This window comes from Echinops telfairi, unplaced genomic scaffold, assembly GCF_000313985.2.
Source record: "Echinops telfairi isolate 266 unplaced genomic scaffold, ASM31398v2 ScPeMD7_7469;HRSCAF=8507_0, whole genome shotgun sequence".
NCBI lineage: Eukaryota > Metazoa > Chordata > Mammalia > Afrosoricida > Tenrecidae > Echinops > Echinops telfairi.
In genome coordinates this window covers 12,189,997-12,204,825 of record NW_022111372.1, presented here as the reverse complement: position 1 = coordinate 12,204,825, position 14,829 = coordinate 12,189,997, and the positions used below count along the sequence as shown (strand labels likewise).

The following is a 14,829-nucleotide window of genomic DNA, read 5'->3' as shown; positions in this document are numbered from 1 at the left end:
AGAGAAGTTTATAGGCAAGGGCATTGTGTTCTTGTCTTAACAGGTAAATTTTGTAATGATCAGGGCATAAGATTGTTGCCATTTTTCCCTCTGATAACTATATTCATTTTCAAAATAAGCATCATTTGTTTTCCATAATTTTTAAGATGGTTGAACCATTTGTCTAAAGGAAACCAACTACCAAAGAATCTAATATTATTTTCAAAAAAATTTTGGGGGGAGATGTGGGTGTTTTTGTTAGAAATATGAGTATATATATATATAAGAGGAGGGGGAAAATCTAAGTGGGAAAATGATAATTGTTATGGGAGGGAGCAGGACCATTAAAATGCAAAATAAGGCTATGTATAGTCTGCAGTCCAACTCCACTGAAACAAAGTTCAAATATAGATATATAGATACACGATAGATAGATAAAATAGGTATAGATATAAATATAGACATAGATAGAGATAGAAATAGAAAAGTATAATGATATTGACTTATTAAATGCTAATTAAATTCTCTATGCACATGAAAATATCCAGCATGCTTGGTTAAGGACAATGGATTCAAGACCAAGAAAACATGTTATGTGTACCAAGGCCAGATTACAAATTATCCTAGTCATCATCAGCAGCAATAGCAGCAGCCACAGCAGCCTCATGTGCATGTACCCCCTACCCACCATGGACTGGATGACTCAGTGGCAGTTTTTATGTGATGAAACCACGTTAGTGTCAGTAAGAATATTTTTGGACCCAATTAATAATGGATTAATCAGAATATTCTAAATGGCTGATTTGGTGGAAATAATGCCTTACAGCAGGTGACTGCGAAGTAGGCCCCTGTACTACAAACCTTTGTCCTGTAAGGGACGTTGTAGTTGCTACTTGAGTTGAAACGGTCATGGTTTATGGGATTGGTGTGCCTAGTATGGAGGCATTAGGTCTTCTAGCAACAAAACCAAAACTTAACCTCAGAATTGTTATTCTTCCTGCGGAAGCAGATGTCTTTTTTGGTTAGGACTTAAGTCTAAAGTTTGGTGCAGTTATGCAGTAACTTTCTAGTGGCAATCTAGCACCTGAACATGTCTTAATCAAGGGCAAAAGGGTCTGATTCCTTTGCTTCACGACATCTAGTAAAAATATCCTGGGGGAGAAGAGGTTAAAGATTGTTCAGCGGGACACTGAATTGTCACTCACATATCATCTGCATCAACAGTTGTTTTCTTAGCATGGCTTGAATAAATTTTTGCATCATCTAGAATTGCAGTCATGTTTCAAAAGGCAAACTCAAACATCTGATGTATAACTCCTGGCTCATATTCCATAATCTTCATGTCCTTCAGGATTTGTGCCATCACCAGGGCATCTTTCAGCATGTGGGAGAAGTCATATTGCTAGACTCTATGATATTCAGTGATCAAACTTTATTTTTAGTTGAAAAGGAAGATTTTCCTAATTTTATCTTGTTGAGAGCATACATAGTTAAAGTTTTTACATTTAAAATTTGGTGATAGTGCTTGTTTTTGCAGCTGTGCAACCATTTGCTGCCTTTTTCCTTAACAAACTCATTATCCCTTAAAATCTCTAATTTTTAAGTATATATTTAAATTTGATTCCAAATAGACTGGTATTAAAATAGCATAATCCTCAGGCAGGCAGACACATTTTAAGACCACTTCAGAGTATATTTTGGAGTATAGATTTTAATAACTGAGTATAACTCTGATATAAGACCCAAACTCAACAAATGGTACTTTCAGCAATACATTCTCTTATACTATTACATTACTTTTACATTACTATTACATTACTATTTCTTATACTATTACATTAATATAAATTAGACTCATTCACTTAGAATAGATTTTTAGTAACATCTGGAAGATGTTGGTTCACCAAGTAATATATTACACATTTCTTCTAAATGTTTGCATGTCATTACTCAAAAAGTTCATAAGTTAATGTCACCATCTATCTCAACAGAAGAGAAGCTGGTGTTGTGGAAAGTGTTATCCACAATCTTTTCTGCATAGTAATTTACATTTTGTCATGACAATGAACACTGCCAGTTGTTTATTTGAAGTAACAGGCAGTTTGAGAACACGCCTGCCAAGTGACTATTTTTAAAAAGTCATCACCTGTCTGCTCATTCTTTCAACAAGAACGGTCTGTGAATAAAGTAGGCCAACACACAGCTCAATCCCCAAAGTGCTTTCTGCAATTAAACCACCATATTTGGGTCTGCAGCAGAGTACATTAAATAGCCTTCCCAATTTGTCACATAAACTACTAAAATGATGTGTACTCGAGGATCAAGACCTAATAAATTAATGATTTTCACCTTGACTACATTCTTATTAAAAAAATATGATTCTATGTATTCCTTTTGGTTTTGTTTATAGCTCAATGGATTTGTAATTTTAATAGTATTTTAGTTTCTATAAATTTATTTAGTTATCCTTATTGACTTGTAGCTTCATTCTATTATGGTCAGATTAGATACTTTTAAGTTTTAATTTTTAAAAACTTACTTAAATTTACTGTGCCTAAAAATCATCTACACCCAGCACATGTGTTATGAAGTAGCACGTGTACTCTGCTTCTGTTGAGTGGTATGCTTTGTATCTGTTAAGTCCAAGTGGTTATATTTATTCAGATCATCTGGTTCGTTATTACCTTTTAAAACTGTTCCATCTACCATCCAAAGGTGGTACATATGTCCTTCTGTCTTACAATAAACTTGCACTTATAACTTGTCATATATTAACATTGCCACTGTTCGCTTTGTATTACTGCTTACTTGTTATAGTAAAGTATCTCCACCCCCACATTAATCTATTTATGCACCTGTTCTTAAGATGTGCCCCTTGTCATATACATGTGTCATATTGGCAGTCCAATCTACCCCTGTTTCTTCACTAGAATATCTAATCCATTTATATTCACTGCAATTAATTATCAATAGACAATTTATGTCAAGCATTTTATTAAACATCCTCTCCCCCTACAAGAGGAGTTGTTAGTTACTTTCTTTCAAGGTTTTCTAAATGTCACACCACTGCCTGCTTGCCTGTATAGTTACTGGTGAGAAATTGGCACTTAATCTTATTGACATTTCCCTTATTTCCTGCTGCTGTCAAAAGGTTTTCTTTGTCCTTTTACCTGCTAAGTCCGACGACGGTGTGTCTTGGGGTGTTTCTCTTAGGGTTTAACCTATATGGATCTCATGGAGCATCTTGGATAATCATCTCATGTTCCAGATTGGGGAACTTCTCTATGATTATTTCTTCAAAAATATCTTCTAGACTTCATTTCCTCTCTTCTCTTTCTGGAATTCCTATTATGTGTATATTATTTCTCTTCGTGTAGTCCCACAGAACCCTTAAGTCTTGTTCATTTTTTTCTGCATGGTCTTCAAACTGAGTAATCTCAGAATCATCATCTTCTAGTTCACTGATTCTTCCTTCCATGGTTTCCATTCTACTTCTGCTTTCTTCTACGTTGTTTTTTTTATTTCTGTTATTTTCATTATTAAGCTTGGGAATTTCTAGTTGCTTTTTATTTAAGGTTTTTAGCTCCTTACTAAATTCCTCATTTTGTTCTTCTATTTTTTTTTAATTCTTCTAAAAATTTCCCCATTCTTTCCTTTATCCCACCAAAACAACTTAAGACCAGTTTTTGGATATTTTTGTTGAGAATTTCATAGCAATAGGTGCCTGAAATATTAGGTTTATCTTTCATTGGTGAATAAACAGAAAACTTCCACTGCCTTGACGACTCACAAATTTCCATATCTTTCACAATCCCTTTCAAAAGCTTCTTTTCATCTTTCTGCTCATCAGTGCTAAGTGATGTGAATGTGTTCTGAGAGACTACCTCCCTGCTGGTACTGCTGGCTGAGTCTCTAAGCTGAAAAGAACCTGATGACTTCTCCTGATCTCTGCTGCCCCTCGTGGTGCAGATTTGGAGAAACTAGGTGGCTGGATGACACCGGAGCACCTCTGGTTTGATGCACCACATCCGTGTCTGTTACTGCCTGAGGGCTGTTGCTGAGGTTGGTGCTGTCCCCCACCCATCCCTCTGGCTCCAGCATGTTCATTCCAGCACAGGCCTTGAAGGAAGAATTGACAAATGGCCATCGACGCAGCTAGTTCACAGAGCGATCTTCACCAAGCGCCCAGTGATCAAACTTCTTTAGCAAAATCAACCACATTAACGTGTTTCAGTCCTGATATTTTAAGTTAAATTATAACTGATGCTTTTTAGTTTTTACTTATTGATTGATTAAAATTATTTTATTGGAAGCTTTTACTGACATCATAGCATTCCATAGTTCAGTTGCATCCACCAGTATTTTGAACTTTCACCACAATCCATTTCAAAATATTCTCCTCCTTCTTGACCTCCTTGATAACAGCTCTCTTTTATGTCCTCTCCCTCCCCTGCTCCCAAACCTTTATTATTGTTTATATAAACATATATCTGTATGAATATATACATGTATAAACAATAAGATATGTGTATATCTTATATAAAAATAAGATATGTGTATATGTATATGTACATATGTGCGTGTATATATATATATTTTTTTCCATACATCGTACACTAGCCAGTATCTATTCACCTACCATTCTGCTGTTCACGTTCCTCAAGTGGGATTGCCTAGGGTATTTTTTCCAACCCCTGGTGTCCTGGTGAGCAAGATGTTTGGCTTCAACCAAAAGTCAGACTTTTGATGTACTGAATCTTAGCCTCTTAAATATGTTTTTGTATTAAAAGATCATTTTATTGGGGGCACTTAAACCTCATAACAACCCATGCATCAAGTGTATCAAGCATTGTTTAGTCTTCTTATCAAGAGATTCCTAACATCATAATCTTGTTTTATTTCCTTTTCAAAGTTAAAAAAACTATATGCTGATATGCTTATCACATTTACTTGTAGTTCAATCAGTTATCAGTAGATGTTTTTGCTTGTGCCCCTGTGACCTTTGTAGAGGCAGAGAGCCTTACCCCACTGATGCCAGCTATCCAATTCAGGGGTCCTCGCCGCCTTTGAATACATTTGAAAAGTTGGCTTGATGGGCAACCTCTGAAGTTAGAACTAGAACCATCTGTGGCCCATTGCTCCTAGATCCTAGATACTGACCCAAGTCTAGACTATTCCTGCGTTTTACGATTGGATCTTTATAAGCGTGGACAAATGGTATCTCACTGTTTTATTGACCTTATTCTTGTCACCTCTAACTCAAATCCATGTGCTTACTCTCTGATAGCCTTGCTCTATTTCCTGCATTTCTTCATTCTCTGCCCTTCTCACAATTTACACTTAATTTCTCAAGAGAATCTAGTGCTCTCATCTACCTGCTGTGAATCCAGTTCCAAACAAAGTTCACAGTGCTATTGATATATTAGCTTAGAGCAGGCTTTTATTGTTCCCTTTGAGAGATCCACACCTTTTGGCACTGGGATCTCAAACCTCTCTATAGAGACAGGAGTTAACACCAAACATTGAGTTGTGGTCTCTGCAAAGGCCCTGAAGGTGCCTGGTTGAAGCTGAAGCACACCAGCTGTACCCAGACACACTAACTGTTTTATTGAACAGATATTTTGTAGATGCTCCTCTACATGGTTGTGAATTGATTTTCCAGGAAGGTTCTCCTTCCCTTTCTGTGGGGCCTCCATTGATTTGTCCCAGCCTTGTCTCAATGTTGTATAGTCTCACGTGGTTGGTCTCTTTCCATCTCCCCCTCTTGAAGGAGTGACCCCGGACAATGTGAGGTGTCCTCCAAGATGGCTTTTGTCAGGTGTGTAAAAGGGAGGTGGTGTATGATTCCTGATCAGTTACAGGCATCTATTTTTCTTATATGGAGAATTGTCACAATTTTTATTACTGGGTTATTTGGGGGTGGGGGGTTGTTTGTTTGCTCATTTTAAAGAATTAAAGTGACCTTAGAGGGAAAATACTGAAGTTCTGAAGAATATTAGGAGAAGGTCAAGCAAAGGTATGTATCAGTAATCTAGACTCATCTGAGTTTATTGAGTCGCTCAGGTGGAAAAGGTGATATCTGGATTCTAGAAGTGCCATATAAATGTGTTGTCTTAATTAGTGTTTTCTGTCTCTAGATTCTAATATTCATTGCAATGGCTACACTGAACTTAGGGACAAAATTCATGATTAAAGGGTTAATTAGGGGAATTGCAGACTCTAATGAATGTGAGAAATTCTCAGGATATGGTTGTTTTTCAGGACTTGTTCCAAAGTTCTTTCAGGCAGGTCTGCTAAACAATGCCCATTGGGGCACTCTGTACCACTACAAACCCCAACCTGATACATTTGGCCCCATCTCCATAGGAAGGGACCCCACACCAGGAAGCCTTAGCCCAAAGCCCCTCAGCTCTTCTTATGTGGATCAGCAAGTCAAGGGTCCCCAATGAAGGGCCCAGAGGCACCCCATAGTGAAAACCAGCCTCCTGCAAAGAAACAGTCAGCTTAACTTGTTCCTTGGGTTGGAAAGTCCACACGTTTCATTTTCTGGCTCCAGAAAGAAAGTTTACAATGCAGGGGTTAGGGGTCCACTCCTGGCTCTTGGTGGTAATGAGATTCTCCCCTCCAGCTTCTCAGAAGGTTCACTGTACATACAACAGGATGGTAATTCAGGGAATCCTTCTCACAATTACTCACAGACAAAACCTCTCAGTATCTTCTCCAACCTTCTTACCAGAACCAGGCAAAGAAGAGTCCTTTGGTTGGAGTTAGAGTTTTTGGATGGAAGAACCACATTTAGTAACTAACTCACTTCCACAGCAACAGGGAGAAAGAGAATTGAGCAACTCAAAGTCAGAGTGCTCTCTAAAGCAAACAAATGAACAATAAAAGATGAGAGACAGTGAAATTATTTATATATTAACTGTTTTCTATGATTAAAGGAGCTAGGTAAAAATTTAACATTGCCAACACATATCACAAGTGACTATTACATTTCCAATTGAAAATCTGATTTTTAATAATAAACTACATTAGCATACTGAATGCCACAAAAATATTTTATGCTTTTTATAAAAGATTGGAATTTTATATTGGCCTTATAAATTGGCCTAACCTCTTTTAACCATATTTGTCTACTTGGCTTATGTGTTTTCTGTATTCTTTGTTGACCAGCTTTTGTAACCAATAGAAGTACATAATATAGGCTAGAGCTTCAAAATACTCTTACCTTTAGTTAAATATTGCATTTTCTTATTTCTCTTTTGATAGTGACTGGTTACTTTGCTAAGAACCCCTGGTGGCACTGCAGGTTAAGCATTGAACTGATAACTAAACCCAGCAGTCACTCCGTGAGAGAAAGAGAGGTCTACCTGCTTCCTTAACTGTTTGCAGGCTCAGAAACCCTATGGAGCGGGATCTACTCTTGCCTATACAGTTACTGTTACTTAAAATCAGCTGGATGGCTATGTTTTTTTCTTGTTCTTATTGTTTGATTGGTTGCATTTTAAATACAAAATCTTGATGCTTCCTTTTTTTTTGAGCAAGAGGGTTTGTGTAATTTTGATACTCACTGATTTGAGAAAGAAATGTATAATTTTTGCTTCATAATATTAGAGTCAGTCAAGGGGAAATAGGCGGTGGACAAAATGTCTATTGTAAATATAGATGAAGTCATATTTCCTTTATCACTTTATTAGTATCTTTATTAGCACAAAGGAAGATGGAGGATAGAGAAGGCATATTTCCTTTTCACCAGTTTTTAAGGAATGGAACGATATTGAGAAAGTGTGGGCAGAAGAATTTATTCGTACCATCCTCACCATGATGCAGTGAACCCTATGGCTGAGGTGGACAAATGTATAACTTGAACTTTGGGGTGTGCATACATCACTTGTGAAAGGAGGCACACTCCAGAGAGCCACCAATAGCCAAAGATCCAGGGGAAAGCCAAGCAATGTCTCAAGGCCAAACATTAGCAGGCAAAAACTTCAATTTCCATCCCTCAGTGCCATCAGATTAACTGTGGACCCCGTCGGTGTTCCATACTGAAGTATTCCTGTAATAAACTCTTTCTGTTCAAATCTTTTCTCAGATCCTTATTTGAATACTTTCTTGAAAATACATTCTCTGAAAACTTTCTTGAGTACAGTACAAGCAATGAGCCCCTCCATATGACCTTTTTCCAAGAGGACCATTAATATAAATAGAAAAACAAGCAGTGCAATTTATCTTATATAACCTACATATAAAAGTAATTTACTAATTATTTAGAATTTAATTCCCCAGAAGCAATATGACCCAATACTTAATCTCACTAGTTTTTAAACGTAAAACTGTCTTAAACCTGAAAAGCCACTTCCTTACTGATTTTTTAATATGTTTCTTAACTATTTTGACTTTCATAATTTGAAAATTCTCAATTAAACATGAGCTCTCCAACTGGAAAGATTAAAAACCAAAGTTTATGTGTGAAGTACTTCACTGAAGGAATACAAGAAAAACGAGGGGAAAAGTGTTGCCAGAACATGAAACCATTATGTTATTCTGAAAGTGGTCTTTCAGGTAGCAAATTCAATATTCACACTTAAATTAAAATGAGATGAAAATGACATTTCCTTTCTAGGTCCCCCAATCCATCATATATGGTAAAAATAAATATGCATGAATAATAACTGTTTCATGTAATTCCTTAAATTGCTTTGGTTGTTGTTATAAATTAATAAGCTTTGAGGAAAGTGTGTGTACTCTGAGAATACTAAGATAGTAATTGTTGAGCTACCCATAAGACTTTTTACAAAGACTCTTGTTTTATAGTTAACAAGACCCAGAGTCATTCTACCACTTTTCTTTTACACCTTCCAGAACCTTTGAATTAAGGAATAAAGTAGATTAATATTCCAGAGTTTTGGTGAGCCATAAAAATGACAGACTGTAAAATATGAATTCTTACCACACTGGAATTTCTAACAATGCAATTGCCAATGAGATTATCATGTCTCAGTCTCAAACAGTTTACCCCAAGGTCCTTTAACTGTACTTTTATGCATGCCCCACTAAACAAAACATCTGTAACAGAGCATAGTGACACTATATTGTAGAGTAAAAGTGCCCCTTTCAGTTTCTGAGATTTTAAATCTTTACATGAACACACAGACTCATATTTCTCCCAAGAAGTGACTGGTGGGTTTGAACTGCTACCATGTGGTTAGCATGTCAAGGTGTAACCTATACTCTCCCAAGGCTCCACAGCAAAATTTTTAGACGACAATAACTTCCAACACGTATTATTTCAACAGAGAACTCATGGAAATGACTAGTTCTTCTAGACACTTGTAACATTTTTGACAGCAATACTTTTTCAATATTATTTTACTGAGGTAGAATGCCTTTGTCTAAACACTTCATCTGAGTTTACAGGCTTACTTTAAATTCTAAAGGGAAATAAAAATGTGGTTTAAGAGCGCTTTCATACACTGAGGTACTTTGTGGTTGGAGTAGAGGTAATCGCTACCTGACTGCTTTTTCAACGTGCCAAGGAAAGAAAATGAAATATTAAGATTGAGCAAGATAAAGATAGTTTGAGTGTCTCCCGTTTAGATTCCCTTGGAAAGGGAGGAGCAGAATATAAAGTTGATAGGTCAATCCAGACCTTGGCACCCAATTGCTAAAAATTTCCTTCTCTTTGGGATTAGTTGGAAGACCTGTAGGTTTTTCTCTCTTTCTTGGTTTCCTGGCTATCTAATCTCAGAATTTCTATGTTTATCTCACTCAAATATTTTTAATGACTTATTAAATTACTTCTACTTTAAATCTTATTTTTAAAAGATATGTATTTTATGGAGAAAAGCATCAATAAATAAACTAATATTTATTTTAAAAGTATTTTATAAATAATGCCATAGCCAATAATGAAGAATTTTGACCTAATTATTTTGCTAAACACACTATTTTTTCTGAAATTCATTTTCAAATAAAATGGAAATAATTTTGATATTTTCTCATAAGTCCACAACCTGAGTAATATCTTAGCTGTTTTATCTGCACAAAGAGATTAGAATACCTAGAACCAAATCTTCTTTTTATTGGACTAAATAATGGTTTAGTATTTTTATTGTAAAAAGCTTTCTTATTTTGTTTTGCATGTTTTCTTAACTATATCTGAGATTATGCCTGTATTTGTCAGTTCTTATGTGATGAGATAAATGTACTGTTTAAAAGTACTTGTCAACATAAATATATATGCTGATATGATAAATCTTATCACTCCTGTTAATTATTAAGGTGTATTTATGCATACTATTACAAATTTCTCTATTTTACATTTCTGAAACAATGTTTATATTTCTACATTAAAACCACATCTTAATAATAACTACAATTAACTTCTTCCATATTTCTCAAGCATATTCTCTCAGTGAAGGTCACAACTGCACATTGTACCAACAATTACATACAAACAAATGAAAAAACAAGAAAAACAAAATCCTGTTAATTTATTACTTTTCTGTGTTAGTATTTTGAATAGATTGAATACTTTGTTTGTACTTACTGAACTTGACTCACATTATGAACTTAGAAATTTTTAATCATTTATTCATTTATTTTTAAAATAGAAGCTCCTTTATTAGTACATAAAGATGTTCTGATTATCAATATTATAATAGCACCACTGAAAGAAAAAGAATTCAAAAGCACCTCAAGAATGCTTCAGTGGAATGAAGTTTATATTATAAAAAACCACAACTCTTCATTATCACAAAACAAAGGCTCATAATTGTCCACAGGGAAGATGTGAAGATCTTATCACTACTGTTTATTCTCAAGGTCTATTTTAATATTGGGAGTTCAAAAGACTGAACTACACACTGTGAAAAGCCAATTGCCGGGTTAATCAAATGTTCTCATGAAAATAATAAAGTTAAAAGAAACATAACTGATTATTACAAGAACCCTATTTAAATATTCTTTTAAAACATTTCAGGTAAAGTTTTGTGCATATGTGTTTGTGATTGATTGTGTGTGTGTGTGTGTGTGTGTGTGTGTTTGTGTGTGTGTTTGCTACGTGGCTGTAGTTCATTAAATTGGAACCATACTTCAAAAATCCAAACACAGAATTATGTGATGGGAAAGACGTCTATAGAAGCATCAACATTTCCATGAAATGGAGACAATAATTACCATCTGAGAGAGCTGTAATGAAATTTCTGATTTTACATTGCACATAGATTGGGGATAAATTGCTCATGGAAAAAAGAAAACACTGGCGAAGGCCCTAGGACACACCCAGTGGACACTTAGTTTGTGAAGAAAAATACTGACATGATACATACTTGTGATGATTTTCCAATATATCTCTAGCCACCAAAAATATTCTAAATGCTGTAATTTGTCACTGTTTCTACGAGTTTTCAGCATCTAAATACCTATTGATTATGTCTTCTTTCTCAAATGAATTGACAGAAACAGAGTAGTTATTTTGTGTGTTTCAAACAAAAGTATTATTTGTCCTTAGTAAATTATTGGAAAACAATTAGTCCAAAATTAGAAATAGATTTTTAAATATTCAGAATCACCAAAGAAATTTCCAAATAGTTACTATAATAATGCGATTGATAAAATAAGTTCTTGACAACCTTGCAATATCAAATCTCCTTGATTTCTGCCACCAAATTAGTATGCATTGAACACCCATTCTGTAATTGTCCCGGCACCGGGGGCTGACAGCCAAGCTAATGGAGAACAGAGCTCACTTGTAGAAATGTGCATGCAGAGCTTCAGGAACACACTCTGCAGGACAAAGAGGAGGAAAAGTATAATCTATGTTTGACTAGAATTGAGAAAATGAATAGACAACACATTTTTAAAAGAATTTATTTTTAAATTTAAGTTCATTTTTAAGTCTTTTAAAAGAATTTTAATCTAGTTGCCAATTTTTCACTTCCAGTTGGAAATGTCATGTTTTAGAAAGAGAATATAATTCAATTACAAAAAAGAATAATGATGACACAATTTTTTTCAGGTACAGATTGCATTTCTTTTGAGAATTTTACTTTTCTGAAGGATATTCACTTTAATTTGCAATAAAAATGCAGACAAAATAATAATTTATAAATTATCAAGGGCTATGAGGGAGGGGGAAAATGAGGACCTAATGCCAGGGGCTTTAAGTGAAGAGGAAATGTTTTGAGAATGATGAGGGCAATGAATGTACAAATGTGCTTTACACAATTGATGTATGTATGGATTGTGATAAGAGTTGTATGAGTCCCTGATAAAACGTTTAAGAAAAATGCAGATTTCCTTAATGACTCATGTAAAGCCAAAAATAGACCTATTTTAATGCCAATATGTATTTAACTATCAAGATGCAATCAAAATTTATTTATAACTATTAGCAATTGGAAAGTAACAAAACCTTGAAGCATATAGAAACAAAAGTTACAAAATAAGACATTAATGATAAAGGTGAGGATCACACTATAGAATTTTGAAAGACAAACTATTTCATCATTACAAATACCTTTTTACAATATAAAGGGTGATTGTACAGATGAACCTCACAAGGTAAAATATACAGGAATCAAATTTATTACACATTCAAGAACACTATGGAAAAGGTCAATGTTAGCAGCTGAAGTGAGGTGGGATGGATGATCAATTGCTTGTATGTAAGTCCAGATGGAATTGAAAATTAAAAGAGTCCACACAAGCCAAAATATGACTTTGAGTGTATCCCAGATAAATTTTGAGAACATTTCAAGAACCCATTTAACACACCAAAAACTAATTACTGCTAAGATGTGGGACAGTCTCAAGAACATCATGTATGAAAAAAGCAAAAAAAAAAAAAAAAAGACATGAAATAAAGAATTGATGAAGGTGGATGTCAGAAAAGACTATTAAATTTGATCTTAATTGAAGAGTAATTAAGGCACACAGAAGAAATAATGAAGTGAAAGAGTTGAAAATAAAATGGCTAGAGAAGAAAAAAACGTGTTTATGAAATATGCAAAAACCTTGAGTTAAAAACACAAAAAAGAAAATACTCAGTATGGGTCAAACTGAAAAAAAAAAAAATTCATGCCAAACCAGTTGTAATATTGAAGGAACTAATGAGCAAAATATTGAATGATGCAGGAAATACTAAAAGGAAATGGAAGGAAAACAGATATACTATAGCAAAATGAATTGGTTGCCATTCAATCATTTCAAGATAATCTTCTACTCAAGAACCGAAGACATTGATGGAAGAAGTTCAAGTTGCAATGAAGGCATTAGCAAAAGACAAAGCTCCAGAAATTAACAGAATGCCAACTGATTATTTTCAACAAGTTGACAAAGCAATAGAAACACTCATCTATATCAAGAAACTTGGAAGACAGCTATCTTACAAATTTACTGGAAGAAATGCATATTTGTGCTCATTCCAAATGAAGGTGACCAAACAGAATGTAGAAATTATGGAAAAATATCATTAAAATCAAATGTAAGTAAAATTTTGCTGAAGATCATTCAACAACACTTTCAGGAGTACATCAACAGGCAGCTACTAGAAATTCAAGCTGAATTCAGTTGAGAAGCTGTCACGAAGGATCTCATTGCTGCTGTCACATGGGTCTTAGCTGAGAGTCAAGCAAACCAGAAAGATGTTTCCTTACGTTTCTTTGACTATGAAAAGACAGAAAACAGCGTACATCATAGCAGTTTATGGCCAACATGGACAAGAATGGGGATTCCAGAACACCTATTGTGTTCCTACAGAACCTATACACAGAGCAAGAGGCAGTCCTTGGAACAGAACAAGAAAATACTGTGTGTCAGGGTGGTATTCTTCCACTCTACTTATTCAATCTTGTCACTGAACAAATAATCCCAGGAGATGGACTATACAAAATTCAATATCCAGATTAGAAGAAGGCTTCAGAGAAGTGCTCCATGCAGATGACACAAACGTGTTTGCTGAAAACAAATAGGCCCTGAAGCACTTGCTGATGAAGATTAAGGATTGTAGTCTTCAGTGTGCATTAAAACTCATTGTGAGAAAAACAATCTCACAATCAGACCATTAGAAAGCATCTTAATAAACAGAAAAATGATTGAAGTTGGAAATACTTTTTTATTGATTGAATCCACAATCAATGCTCCTGGGAGAAAGAGTCCAGAAATCAAATAAAGTATTATATTGGACAATTCTGCTGCACATACCTCTTTAAGATGTTGAATACAAGGATACCACTTAGAAGACAAAGGTGCCCTTGACCAAGTTGATATTTTCAATCAATTCATAAATATCTGAATTTGGAAAATGAATAAGGAATTTGAAGAAGGATTTATGCATTTGAATGATAGTGTTAAAGAAAAATACTGAAAGTATCTTGGACTACCAGAAGAACAAATAAATCTATCTTGGATGTACAGCAGAGTGATGCTTAGAATCAAGGAAGTCTTGGTCTCATGTACTTTGACTATCTTATCAGATAGAACAGTGCCTAGACAGAGACATCAAATGTGATGAGAAATGCAATGGAAAATAATGCCACTCTGGCGCACATGGGTTCAACATAAGTAAGAATCAACTGAAAGGCCACTGGTTGACTGATTTTGTGTTCATGTCCAGTGGTTATGCTTTAATTTTCGTATCTGATGATTATGATTTTGAGATAAACTTTGTTCCTCTAAAATATTCTGTATCACAGAGGAATAGTGACATCATGTAAGTCACAGGATTATAATTGTTATCAATCTATACTTGTATAATTCGCATTTAGGATGTTGACTTGAAAATATAGAAAAAATAGATAAGTGGAAATAAATCACCCAAAATGACACAATGGATCACAAACCATGCAA

The 14,829-nt window shown here is 34.7% G+C and overlaps 1 pseudogene; it reads right to left on the bottom strand.

Moving 5' to 3' along the window:
- Window positions 1-682: 682 nt before the first annotated feature.
- Window positions 683-14,829, bottom strand: part of LOC101663019 — a 47,789-nt pseudogene continuing 33,642 nt past the window's right edge.